Source organism: Thermobia domestica, chromosome 6 (genome assembly GCF_964235325.1).
Source record: "Thermobia domestica chromosome 6, izTheDome1.hap1.1, whole genome shotgun sequence".
NCBI classification, from domain to species: domain Eukaryota; kingdom Metazoa; phylum Arthropoda; class Insecta; order Zygentoma; family Lepismatidae; genus Thermobia; species Thermobia domestica.
In genome coordinates, this window is record NC_137459.1 from 162,258,567 (window position 1) to 162,274,170 (window position 15,604).

General features: G+C 34.9%; 1 protein-coding gene across 1 annotated transcript in view; it reads right to left on the reverse strand.

Moving 5' to 3' along the window:
• Positions 1–15,604, reverse strand: part of LOC145687354 (trehalase-like) — a 102,747-nt gene that overhangs the window by 24,120 nt on the left and 63,023 nt on the right. The gene's annotated exons all lie outside the window — the stretch shown is intronic.

Sequence of the window (15,604 nt, forward strand, 5' to 3'; positions counted from 1 at the left end):
CTATAATTATGTAATAAAGAAAGCGTATTCAAACTAAATACAGACAGTTGTCAATTGAAGTACCTTACATGATACAATTAATTATATGAGTCAAAAGAAATTACTTGAATGCAATTGATTATAACTGTTTCCAATTACTCCTCTATATACAGCTAGCACGTAGTACTGGTGACTATTGTTGCATTTAAGAAAGCAGCATATTTCCATGGGTCTCTATCAAGTACATCGTATTTACAACTGTTGCAGAGGTGCAGGACATCGAGACTTACTCTTCCTAGCATGAATATAATGGTAGGATTCCATGTCAATGTCCCATAGAGACTTGGTTGGTTGGTTGGAATTTAGTGTCTCCTTCAGCGCCACGGCTATTTCAGAAGTGAACCTTAAGTTTAAATGGAATCCGAACCATCGTAATACATTTAAAATTTAAGAATCCCCATTCGGAATCGAACCCACAACCATGTCCACTAAAGGCACGCGCTCTATCCCCTAGACCAGCGATGAGGGTTTGTATAGGCTTGGTTAACTACAAGCAAACTCACTCGTAAAGAGTATGATCATGTTTTCGTCTTCAGTACTCGCTCCAGTGCTGTAGTCCTACAATTTTCACAGGGTATACACTGCTTCGTGAGCATCTATAAGTGGCATAAAAGACATATATAACAATACAGAAGGCATGCTTTTAAATGAACAATGTAAAACATATATATATATATATTAGTAATTCTATTAAAATATAAAGGCTGCGGTATTGTTTTCTGGTCTAAAAGCATTTTATGACATTTTCTTGATAATCCTTAGATAAACCACTCCATGAATAATATAAATGGGTATAGATACTAATAAGAAACTATAGCTCTTCCAGTAAGAGATGGTCTCTAACATTTCTTACCACGTGTAAAGGGAAACCGCAGCCCCTAGTTTGACACTAGTGTTGCCAACCACGATCAGTCAATTTCGATCAGTCAATTTCACTCCATTAAAAAAAAAAAAAAAAAACTGTAGATGAAACGAAAAGGAAGACTTTTCTTCCCATGTTTATTATTTCTTTTATATGTCCTTTGTTTCTGTTTTAACAATTTTTTCCCTTTCTTTTCACATTGTCCGAAAAATGATTTTTTTTTTCTTTTTTGACATTCGAAGTGAACTGGCGGGAGCTAAAGTGGTTCGGATTCTACTTGAATCAGTAGGTCCCGTCTCATATAGCCTTGCTTCTGAAAAGACGTTAAACTCAAACTCAACTCAATACATAAATACATTAATGGATATATCATGTAAAATTGAATGTGAGTTTGGCTCATCGATTACACAACAACTATTGAAACCATTAAAATGATATTTTGTATGATTATCAATCTTCGGATCTTCCGATATTAAATTGATTAAAATGTATATCCTAAGTGAACAGTGGAAAGTCATTTTATATATACTGTGAAAAATGGAGAGGTAACATTAAAATAATCAAAAATGACCGATATTAATGTCGAATCCATTCTCTTCGGCATCGTCCCAATACGTTTAAGTGCAAATTCAACCCTTATCGGCATGGGAGACAGAAGTAAGGGTAAAAAGGGGTGACATGTAAAAATCGAAAACAATCAATATCAGTGTTCAACCCATAATTTCCGGAATAACATAATGTGAGGTGACTAGTGACACACCTGATTAGTGTTGACTACGAAACGAGACGAGAAATAAGGATTTTTCGTCTCGTCTCGTAAACTTTGTAGAAATCTCACCTCGATTCTCGAATTATTATTTCTTGCCTCGTTTCAATCCTTGGAAAAGCATGTCTCGTCTCGTTCTGTAAATATATGCGCTAATTTTATTCTTAATTACTTCTAGAAGTTATAAGAACCCTTCCGCGTCACGAGAGCTCCACGAAAAGAGTTATAAAACAGCAGCTAAACTAAATGTATTATTGAAGTGTAATATGTTAATAACTTGCGCATCTTTAAACGTTGATAAATGCTCTTCACTGTGTTTGTTCAATCCCTTTGTCCATTTATAGTTTTTATACTATGATTCATATAACACTAAAGCAGTGTTTGATTTGATTTAATTTTGAGTTTAGCGTCCCTTTCAGCGCAAAGCTATACGAGACATGGACTTATAGCTTATAGGGGGATCCAAACTACATGAACTCCCGCCGGAATTTGAAACCGAGTCTCTCCCACGCCAAAGGTGATTATGCTAATCGCTTATCCACAAGTGACCTTTAAAGCAGTGTTTGAGATCTAAGATTTGGATTAACTAGTGTTGGCCACGAGACTCGGATAATTTCTCGTCTTTGGCGTGTACTTTCAATCCTGTTTTAACCCAAATTCACCCCCCATCGACATGAGAGGTTGACGGGATGAAAAGGGGTGACATTACGGATTTATCATTACACTTGCATTGTAATATGTATCCTAAGGAGTTCAATACATTTCATAAACCTACTGCCCCGTTTTAAGAAGTGGCATTTCACCTAGAAAATAAATAAATAAATACGAAACAGGAAACATTTCCTTCAGGCTTATATATAAAGTGTAAATGCTGTAGCGTTCCACATGAGCAATTAAGTAACCCAAGTTCTGTGTACAGAACTTTCTCATTGCGATTCATGTAAAGCTTTACATTCTGCGAGGAAAAACCGTATGGACATCTATGGTTTCCAGGAAATTTGTTTAGTTGACTTATCATTAGTGAGCTACCATCCCACGCTTGCCTGATGAGACTGACTGAAACCGAGAAAAGTCATTAGTCAAAACCTCCGCACAACCCGTTAACCGAGTGAACTACTTCCATTGTTTTTTTCTTTCATATGCACAACCAAACGCAAACCTGTCTTCAACATGGGAAGGGGGGGGGGGAGGCAGTAAGACCTTTCCCATAATTATTTTTTTTTCTTTTTCTTTTTTTAAGCGATGTTCAAAATATTTATGAAGTTGAAAACCAATGCTTTGGAGGATCAGGGAAGTACAGTTGTCTTCAACATCGTAGTTTTATAAAAATGAGTGTCTGTGGAAAATGTACAAAATCCGTCTCCAGGTTGGACAAAGATATGAAAGTGAGATGTACTTCCTGTAATAATCTGTTTCATTCTAAAAGCGCAAATTTGAAAGAGGAGGATGTTAAATCATTAAGTAATTCTGATAATCCGTGGCGATGTGATACATGTGTAAATATTCGGAGGAAAAGTGGTGTGTTGATTCTCTTGCATCACCCACAAATTCATGTCCTACATTATTAGAGGTGAATCAACTTTTATTGTCAACACAGGAGGAAATTGAGACAATAAAGAAGGAGAATAAAAAAGTGGAACTCGGAAAATCGATTGAATTTATTCATGAGGAAATAGAAGAAAATAACGACATGCTAAAACAATACAATAGTGACCTTAAAAAGTGTGTTGAGCAAGTAGAACAAGTGAAAAGTGAAACTTTTAATTTAGTTAAGCAACTAGATGTGCTGGAGTCAAGAATTGAGGAGTTGAACCAATATGGTCGTAGGAATACACTGGAAGTGCATGGTATTCCAGTTGCGAATAACGAAAATATTACCCAAATAATAAAAGATGTAGGTAATGTGCTTGATTGTAAGTTGGACACTTCTATGATAGATACTTGTCCTAGATTAAGTTCTACAGCAGGTAACTCCATTCCAGGCATAAATATAAAGTTTGTCCGGAGACAAGATAGGGACGCATTCCTTCAAAAACGAAAGGTAAAACGTAATCTTTCCTGTCGCGATATTGGATTGAAGGTTAATAATCCTATCTATGTCAATCCGAACCTTACTAGTTGCAGGCGAAACTTGTTCAAGGAAGCAAGGAAGGTGAAGCTTGAAAATAATTATGAGTTTGTGTGGATAGACTGGGCTTGTAAGATTAAGCTTAGAAAATCAGCCAATAACAGACACGTATATACATTGAATTCGATGGCAGATATACAAGCTCTCTTGCATAAGTAGACATGCTTAGTGAGTATGATTTATCTGTTTATTATCAAAATATGCGTAGTATTAATAATAAATTGTGTGACTTGTATTTGGGAGTCTTGGCGGAGAATTATGATTTAATAGCTATTACAGAAACTTGGCTTACCAATAATGTTTATGACAATGAAATATTAGATAACAGATATATAATTTATAGACTGGATAGGTTGAGGACTAGGAGGAGGAGGTGTAATCTTAGCAATTAAAGACAAATATAATAGTTATTCTATTGATACTAGTATCGATGGCATTCAAGTTGTTTGTACACGAATTGTAATACGAGCTATTAGGATAATGGTTATTGTGTTTTATATACCTCCTGGAACAAGTATTGGTATTTATCGAGAGTTGTATTCAAAAATAGAATATTTATTTGTCAAGTATAACGATAAATCATTAACTATAGGTGACTTTAACATACCATCACTTATCGGTACTGCAACAAATTGGAATGCAAATGATATTTTCATCACAGAAATTAATAATTTTATATCATTGTTAGGTTTAACAAATGTGAATAAAGTCTTAAATGTTAATCACAGAACACTTGATTTGGTTTTATGCGGTCGTGATGATGTAATTAGAGTTGAGTCATGTACCTCACCTCTGGTATACTCTGTTCACTATCCTCTTATACAGTTTCAGAAACTCAAAGGCATGGTCCCTTTCCCCCGAAAACCGCAAAACAGCACTCAAATAACGTCAGCGGACAACTCTTGCGCTGGCAAAATCGATCCGTCAATGCTTGTACGACGTTGCCTTATGTCTTTTCAAATTGTCAAGAAAGGAATGGTCAGTGACTATTTTTCCTTTTTTTCGTTTTTTTTTTTTTTTTTTTTTTTAAATTCACAACACACTTTTCTTTTACTTTCCCGTACTCAGATAAAGTAAACATTTTCTTGGAAACTAGAGCAATGTAACACAATAAGCATAAACGTCTCTCTTGAACAGTGATTAAATACTACAGCAATAGAATATAAGCGTTATATAAATAGTAACTATTGACTGTAGCAAAACCTAAGGAACGTACTGTAATAGACACACTCTTCAATTTTGATAAACACTGAAGCCTATTGTGTAACACAGTTCGAATACTATTACCAATATAAAAAGAAATACGTCTAATATAGTGGTGTTCACGAGTCGACACGAGAAATAGGGTTTCCTTATCAAAATTTTGTGTCACATCTCGTCTCCCTTCTCGAAGATTTTTTTTTCTCTAGTTTCGATTATCGAAAAAGATGTCCTCGTCTCGTTTAATTTTGTAAAATCACATACAAAATTTATGAACTGATTTTTTACCTTTTCAAACTATGCTATGCATAAGTGTTGGAAGTCTTACAGAACGGGTTTGTCCGTCCGTTCGTCTGTCGTCAGTTATCACAGCCAAAACAATAGGATATATCGAGATGCGGATTTTGCAATCGATTCAGCACCCCAGAAACAGGTTCTGTCTTCTCCATTAACCCTCTATTCAAACCAGAAGTAATTAAAAATAATCATTTCGGGTTTCAATATTTATCGCCATAGAACAAAAATAGTAATAGACAGCGAGGAATATTTTTCTGCAATCGATTCATGGTGTGAGGAGTAATATATATATATATATATATATATATATATATAATCACAACCTGCAACACACTATCGAAACCAGAAGTAGTTCAATCTATAGTGCTTCTGGTTTCAATACTGATTTTCATAGAGCAAGAACTGGAAAAGATATTGAGAAGCACTTCTTTGGCATTCTATTCAGCGTCCCAAGAATAGATTCTATACCCTCCCTTAATCCTCTATTCAAACTGGAAATGATCCAAATTAACGATTTTTGGTTTCAACATTTAGTCACAGAACAAAAACAGTAAGGAATAGCGAGAAATGTTTTATATATATGGACTCAGGAACAGGTTCTTTCTTTGATATTATTCCCCTATTATATCCAGTAGTTGTAGATGTAGCCGACTATTTCGAAGTTTTAATTATTGTATTCGGATTGTTTGGAAGTATTACATAGTTTCAACTGTGAAACAACATTCACTTTCATCTAGAAGTTACCAGAATCCTTAAGCGTAACGAGAGGTTCATGAAGGGAAGGATATAACACTCAAACCATATTTATCATTGGAGTATATGGCGTAAAATGATAAATGTTGTACACTGTCTTCGTACAATCATTCCATCAACTTATGATTTTATGTTATGATTCATGTATCAATAAAAGAAAGTTTGAGAACTAAGACTGGGATAAACTAGAGTTGCCCGCCAGACTCGTGAAATTTATAGTTTTGTCTCGATTCTAGTCTCGAAAATGAGAATGGTCATTTTTCTAATCTCGTCTCGAATTTAAAAGATATTTCTCATCTCGGGAACAACACTAGTCTAATACTATATATCCTAACAATAAATTACGCTTAATTAGCCGTGTAGGAAAAACGTAGAATTAAAGCAACACTAGGAAAAACTCTAGGAACTAGTGAAAAGATATAAAAGTTCCAGTAGCATTTGGCTGAAATAGAAATGAACATCTGCGTGAATTCATGTTATTGTGCTTTTGTTATAATTATGAAGGTTTATTTCCTAGTCTGCACAATTCTAATTGCTTGTTTCTTAAAGTAATTACGGATTCACTAGTTAATAAAAGAATCATATGTGCTCATTTAAAACCTACTTAGCGAATTTGTAGGACAAACGTAATACTTAAATATGGATAATAATTATTATCAATCGCTAACCACTTCTCTATATATTAGCAGTTTTGCAACCGTTTCCTCGTATACAAAATTCTTAGGTATTATGTTTTAATGTAGTTTATTTTTTATTTTATTTTATTTTTTTTAAGAAAAAAGACCTCTAGAAATAACACAGAAGGGAAAATGTGGCAACAACAGATCTGTCACCCTCACTGACTTTCCTTCGACCAGCCGTAAATAAACCCCCATACTGAGTTTGGTCACATCCTACACCCCCCGCAGTGTGTCGGCATCGGACAGCAACTGTATACCAGAATAGCGGACGTACTATATCAGTTGATGTACATCACCCACCGTTGGTATTTAATATTCCATGTAATTATAAAAATACCCGAAAGAGAGGTGACGTCTCTTCTTATTAAAATTATCGTAGGGCAGATTTTTGTGGTATCTATAGAGACTTAAAGAATCAAAAATGGAATGACTTAAGAAATGCTAGGAATATAAATGAGGCTTTAGATATTTTCTATGATACAGTATATAAAATTATTGAAACACGTACCCAAGTTTAACAATAGAAATAGAAGAAAATTTCCACCCTGGTTAGATAATGAAATAATTAATGTTCTAAAAAGAAAAGAGTATCATAGGAGACGCAGAAAAACTTCAAATTATCCTGACGTACAATATAATGAATTTCGTAGACATTCGAAAAAATTGATAAAAACCGCGTGTAATAACTACGTTAAATCTTATGAAGAAATAATCAAACACGACCTTAAAAAAATTTTGGAATTTATTGAATAGTAAAAGAAAAAGAAAATCTAATATTTCTGTAATGCAATACAAGAATGATTCATTAAATTCACCTCAAGAAATTGCAAATGTGTTCGCTAAGTATTTTGTCAGTGTTTATGATCCTAGCCCACCTACATATACTTTGAATGAAAATTATGAATCAGTTATAAGCTATAGCTTAGCAATAACACATATTTCTAAAAATGAAATTCAGCAATCAATAAAGCAATTAAAATCTAGCAGAACTAGTGGTCCAGATGAACTTCCCACATTAGTTCCACTATATTTGATATTCAATTTAATTTTGAAAACTCAATCCTTTCCGGATAAATGGAAGCTGAGTAAAATAACACCGATATTAAAAACAGGGAACTCTAAAAATATTGAAAATTATAGACCTATTGCCCTAATTTCAGTTCCTTCAAAAATTTTCGAACAAATTTTATTTAATAAAATTTTCTCGCATGTCAAATCCTATATTTCACCTTTTCAGCATGGTTTTTATCCAGGACGCTAACTTTAACCAACTTAACTACTTTTTCTCAATTTACTGCAAGTTCTATAAATGATGGATATTACGTTGATGTAATTTATACGGATTTTTAAAAACATTTGATAAATTAAATCACACGGTTTTAATAAATAAGCTTCTGGCTATGGGATTTTCAACCTCTTTGATAAATATTATGATCTCTTATTTGCGACGTAGAACATATTTTGTCAATTATAATTTTGTAAAATGATTCATTTACGTGGCTAATTCAGGTATACCACAAGGTTCAAATTTGGGACCATTGCTATTTTCATTATTCATTAATGATTTACCAAGTGTTGTAAAATATAGTAATTGTTTATTATATGCCGACGACATGAACATATTTAAAGTTATAAAAGTGAATAATGATCGGCATGAACTACAAAGAGATATTAATAGTTGTCTGCAATGGTGTATCAGAAACAAATTATATTTTAACATTAAAAAACGTAATGTTATAACGTTTTCAAATAAAATTAATTGTCCATCTTTTGAGTATAAGATTAATAGTGAAAAGTTAAAAAGAGTATATTCTGTTAATGACTTAGGTGCATTACTAGATCATAAGTTTACACTTAAATATCACATAAATAAAATTATTGCAGAGTCGTACAGGGCACTAGGGTTTTAATAAGGAGTACAAGAGACCTACATAATATCCAAGCTTTAAAACACCTTTTTATAGCGATGATTAGGAGTAAGTTGGAATACTGTTGTGTTCTTTGGGATCCTATTGACAAACTACAAGCAAATAACATAAAACGAGTCTAATTTAAATTTTTGAAACATCTTTATTTCAAATTATATCGTATATCAGCAACTAAAAATAAGATCTCTTACTCTTCTCTTTTACTCAAATTTGATATGCACTCTCTTTACAGTAGACGTTTTCTTATTCAACAAACTTATTTGTACAAGACAGTAAACTCAGTGACAGATAATCGTAATCTGCTCCAATATATTAATTTCAATATACCAAAACGACCATTGCGTCAGAATTTAGTATTTAACATAACGAGATCACATATTACAATTCACCAGGAGTCATTCATAATTAGAGATTGTGAAAATTTCAATCAGCTGGTTTCATCAGATTTGGAAAGGAAATCTTTAAGTTTTACGCCCCACGGTTATGCCAGTTAGGCTAAAGGAGACGGCGATGATGAGAGATGAGTGAAATGGTGGAATGAAGAAAGTGGGAGGAAACGGGAGAACACCGAGAAAACCCAGGAGCACGATGTTTGTCCACCACAAAGTCCACACGGCGCGAGCTGGGATCGAACCAGGGACCCCAAGCACCGGAGGTGAATGCTCTACCACTGAGCCACCGCGCCCCCTTATCAGATTTGAATCTTGACTTCTGTTTACAACGATAAAATCAGAACACGCTGGTTCTTTATTACTGAGCCACATTAAATAATACTCACACTTCGTCTCTTTTATATTGATTTCATCTTTATTTCTTTATATATGTATTGTTTATCTGGTTGCCTGCCAACCGGATATTGTCAATCTCATTATTTTTTAACATATGAATATCTTTTATCGACAATATCTTAAAAACATTTCTTTCTCTTCTTCTGCAGTCAGCCTAGTACATATTTCGAATAACTTATTGTCCAAGACAATAATAATGCAAGACAAGAAAATATACAAACGTACCGTTGTATATTATGACGCCCGAACGGAATTTCCCTTTTTATTCATTAACTATCATAAAAAGGGAAAATAATTCTGGACCGTTTATATACATATGGAAATTATTCGAATTTTCGAATGTACCTCGTATATTTAAATATTACAATTCATATAATTATACATACATATATCATATTTAATTCTATAACAATATTATTATCATCTTCATTATCATATTCATTTTAAACTTTATCATCTTCATTCATTTATACATTTCAACGACGATGAGGGCACATTCGAAATTAGATTAATAAGTTATTTAAGTCCTTTTTCAGGTCCATTAAATGCTTTTACGAGTTGTTTGATTCCTTTTCGGGGCCATTACATGCTTTGTTACAATCTAATAATTATTTACTTGGGCATCATGAAGAAGGTTTTGAAAAAGATGTATGTGATATTCATATAGTTGTTCTTTGAACACCAAAATGATCAAATATAGCATATAAATAAACAAAATATAAATTGAGATTGAATTATCGATAATAATCAGGACATAACATAAGAATTAATATCTTATTAACATCATGACATGAATAATGAGACTGATGTTATATGTTGGCAATCATAAGAAAAACACATAAATAGTATGGAACATTTAAGAAACTCAAGATTAAATAACATAAAGTAAAACCGAGAAATCATAATGATAGTTGAAGCAAAATCAATTGAGTACGGTCCCCTCAGACGCCGTAACCGCAATCTAAGTTGTATGTCCAACAAATTCCTTATAGAAAACAAAACTTACTAAATTCGATATATATCTTAGCATTACAAAGATGCTTTTAAATATACTTCAATAACATGAAACAGAAATAATATGATTGATAATACAAATATCAAAGAAAACACATAACATTAAGGCATTTAGTCAAATTAAGAATCAATTTGATGTCCTTTTAGACGTCCCTACATTAAGTTATGTTACATGTCCAGTGAATTTGTTTGGGCTGCATGGAAAGTCACAAACCGGAATACAGCCTCGCATGTTATTTACATCCATAGTTCTACGTTTCTTATTATTCTTACCATGGTTCCTGCCATCTGCACAGCGTTTCAAACAAATCGCATTATTTCTGCTGCAACTAGGTTGTGTACGGTTACTAATAAAATTAGGTTCGGATATACAATCATTATCACTAGGATTAGGCTTGGTTACTTTACCGGTAAAATTAGGTTTAGTTCTTCTTCGTTTTACTGGTGTCAAGGTATCGTGTCTTTTGACATATCTGTACCTCTTCTTTCCACAATACGCACGGAACTTGGTCCTACCACGGGTTCTGTTTCTTCTGTGGTTAGGTTCAGCTGCATCACCGGTACACATGTATTTAACATCTTCCTGCACATTGGGATCACTCTTCAATCGCACATGAATACATCTAAGTTGGTTTCGATCAATGTTAGCTTGGCTCATGTTGCCACTATACTGTAACATTGAAGGATTTTTAAAATCTCTCACTGTCGTGCTTAGATGACTGACATCAACGCACTGTGTCATGTTCCGTAAGGATATTGTCGGATTGCTCACTATTATCATATTAGTCTTGTCACTAAATGCACAGTCCAACAGATTCAACTCAATCGGGTAGTCAGGAACACACGTCTTCTTCCTGAATTTCACAAATACTGGATTCAACTTTCTTTTTGCCATATGAGGTACTGTCATGTACATGCCATTAGATGATTCCATTACCATTACTTCGTCTTTAAGATTAGTATTGCGACATGATAGATACTCAACATGATACTGAGAGTTCAAGTAATCAATAGCATTCACCAGACGAAAACGATTGTACCTTTTTACACTTTGATGCATACCGAAATCGTCATTACAACTTGCATCCATGAGGCAATCAAAAGTATGCGACTGAAAGGAAAAGATGGGATAGTCTGTTCCAATCAACACGGCAGTGTGTTTCCGTGAAGACTTCGCAAATTCTACCCACGTAGATTCGGAGTTTACTTTTTCCTTGGTTTCTACATTGCCTGAAGATTCTGGGAGTCTCTGCACTAACTTGCTTGTCACCTGCTTCATCTGTTGTAGCTGTTGTTGTAATCCGTCATTGCGCTGTTGCAATTGTTCTATACGCTCATCAACATGTTGGGCTTGCTGATCCGCCTTTTGATCTAGCTTTTCTAACTGCTGATTCAATTTAGCAAATTGTTCAGCTTGATGTCGGGATATTTCCTTCAAAATTTCCAACATATCCAACATATTGGATGAATTTATTGTTTGGCTATTCATCGTTTCACCATCTGTGTCATTCATAAAATATAATTAATGTCTGGCTCAATTTGAATCGTTTTCTACTAAACTTCAAAAAACGCTCCTTCTCAATTCCCGGGTTTCTTGTACCATTTACAACGATAAAATCAGGACACGCTGGTTCTTTATTACTGAGCCACATTAAATAATACTCACACTTCGTCTCTTTTATATTGATTCCATCTTTATTTCTTTATATATGTATTGTTTATCTGGTTGCCTGCCAACCGGATATTGTCAATCTCATTATTTTTTAACATATGAATATCTTTTATCGACAATATCTTAAAAACATTTCTTTCTCTTCTTCTGCAGTCAGCCTAGTACATATTTCGAATAACTTATTGTCCAAGACAATAATAATGCAAGACAAGAAAATATACAAACGTACCGTTGTATGTTATCCTATCTCTGTATATCTGCGTACACTCAAAAATTATATTTTTAAAAGACATTATGTATGGAATAATTAAATAATTAAGAAGTGTTATCTCTATGAATGTTGAACCTATGCTGGAGACTTTTTATTTTTCATATTTTTCATTTTTTTCATATTGTACATTTTTTCATATTTTTCATTCTCTTTCAAATTTATACTATTGTTTATATTTTTTTTGTTTTTATTATTTAACTTGTATTTTTCCTTGTTTACAGGTATTTTTTTTTTCTTTCAATATATAGATATATATGTATTTCATATGAAATTATGTGTGTATACATGTGTTACTCTGTAAATGGAGTTTGGCTCTGTAGAGGACTATTATAAATAAATAAATAAATAAATAAACATTAGGAGGCGTGCAGATTTGAGGCTTATTCTTGGCGGGGGGAGGAAGGAGGAGATGAGACTCATAATACTGTAGATGAATCTTATTTCTGAGGTGAACCTGTTGTATATTATACAGCAAGAGATATCAATTTCATCTCACTTTCCTTTGTGGCAGTCGGACACAAATCATCACATTTCTCCCCTAAAAACACATTTCAAATCGGATTATTGTGGGGGACATGTCCCCCTCATCAACCCTGGGATTTACGCCAGTGTGCACGACAGTACTGGATCTCAATTCCACATTTTCCAAAGATGAAGAACCAATGCATCAATCTGCTTCCTTGGCTGCCATTATCACTTGCTTGGAAACAAACTTTCCTTAAAATAAGCTTTCCTTCAGGAGGAGGGAAAATGAGAAGGGTGGAAGAGAAATAATTCAGCAGTGGGGCTTTGGAAACAATACCAAGCCGCGTTTCCGGACCATCCCTCAATCCCTCAAATTCCGCTATTTTTGTTCAACTGGCCATCCCGCTACTTGTTCTTGCCACATCCTTTCTCTTCTTAACACGACCTCAACACAAGAAAAAAGCGAAACTCATCAAAATAGTTTTTTTTTCTTTTCTTTCTTTCTTTTAATATTGCTGTAATAAATGCACAACGATAATTTAGAGAACGGCTACAATTTGCTATTGGCTGATTTCAGTACAATAAAACGTACTCAACTTCAGTTTTGTACGAAGTCGTGTGCCGTCTGATTCTAGAATTAGTATGTTTATTGTGTCTATGGCAAAACTTTGGTAAGAGCTGTCTTTTATGAAAAATACTAAACTGTGTTACAACGTTGCCGGTTTTGAGATCTGTGTTTCTCGCTGTTATTTACGTGTATGTCTTCAAGTTGATAAGTTCTGAAAGTGAAGTGAAAATATATAGCTGTCTATCTTGTATTGTTAAATTAAATACTCAAATATTTGTACAATATTATTTTAAATGGCAATGTTACTTTGTGATTGTCTACCAGTGTTTGGTGAGAGACTAATTCTCTCCCACTGGCGCGTTTTTGTATGTATTTGCATTTTCAGTGTTAGTATATTGGGTTTGTGTTAGTTTTGCTTTCGCTTATCTATTTTCCAGTGGCTCATAATAATAATAATAATAATAATAATAATAATAATAATAATAATAATAATAATAATAATAATAATAATAATAATAATAAAGTAAATTTGGCAGAGATGCTACCTTGAACAACCAATGTCGAGTTGATATTTAATTTGCGGACATATTTGGAGCAAGAAAGTCATAATAGTTCCCTTTTTCCCCACTAACGAAAGTAATTGAAAGAGCTGACGCCGCTTTCAAAATCACCACAACAACGGTGAAAAGAGTAACAAGGGAACAAGGGAAGGGAGAAATATCCAGACAATCTCGACATTCATACGGTAGAGGTGCTCCGAACATCCGAGTGGACGTGACCAAAACCGTGTACAAAAGACCGCTCTGGACGTCTTTCAAGAGGATGCGATTCGACGGCGAATTTATGAACATTATTCGAGAGTGGAACATCCCATCCGACACAGATGTGTCAAGCAGGTAAGTCAGTAGCAATAAGAACTCTTTATTTGCTTTAACAAAAAGAATTTTTTACGCCGAGCGCCCGTGGCTCAGTGGTAAAGAATTAACTTAGCATTCGGGAAACTCTGGGTTCAATATCAGGGCAAGTCATCGTGACTGGGTTTCAGCGATTTTTTCTTATTCCCAGTAAGCAAACCACGGAACAGTACCAATTGATAAAAGTCCGTGACCTCATATTTCCTCTACCTTGTCCTCACCTATATTACACACATGGGGGTAGACAAAAAATCTAAAAACACTTCATGCAGGACACGTAAGTTTGGCCCTCCACTGTACAACACGTATTGCGGTTGACGAGCGTTTTCTGTTTTCAATATGTCATGTGGACCTTCCTCTTCCGTCAGCAGTAACCAGTTCATCTATGAGTGTCGTGCTGTGAAAGTGGTGCGGTAAAATGGGCGACCTGATAGACTTCCGAAGAGGCATGATCATTGGTGCCCGTCTGGTTGGAGCTTCAGTGGCAGCAGTGGGGAACATTGTGGGGGTATCAAAAAAGTACTGTGTCCAATGTCACGAGGGCATACACAATTCATGGGCAAACGACATCTGCAAAGTACAACAGTGGTCGAAAGACAATCCTGTCAGATAGGGACCGGAGGGCATTAAAACGGATTATAGCAGCTAAAAAGAAGACCACTGCAATGAAACTTACGTCTGAACTCAATTGCGGCGTACAGAACCCGGTTTCATCGGAAACAGTGTGACGGGAACTTCATAAAATGAAAATTCATAGCAGGGCCACTATCGCCAAACCCCTGGTCACAGCAGTAAATGCGAAGAGGCGTATCCAGTGGTGCAAGGACCACAAGGCGTGGACTCATGAGCAATGGAAACACGTAATGTGGTCCGATGAATCGACCTTCACCTTGTTTCCAACAACCGGTCGTGTTTACGTATGGAGAACACCGTCGCAGGCCTATGATACAGACTGTCTGCTCCCAACTGTAAAGCATGGGGGTGGTTCTGTTACAGTATGGACAGTGATATTGTGGTTTTCTGCAGGTCCCATCATAGCCCTGCATGGAATGATGAATGCTAAGGCGTATGAGATCACTTTGGGGGACCAGATTCTACCCATGGCCCAAATATTGTTCCCTGATGGTGATGTCATCTACCAAGATGATTTGGCACCCTGTCACGCTGCAAAAACGGTGAAATCATCGTTTGAGGAGCATGACCAGGAGCTATCACACCTCCCCTGGGTCCCACAATCACCAGATCTGAACATCATTGAG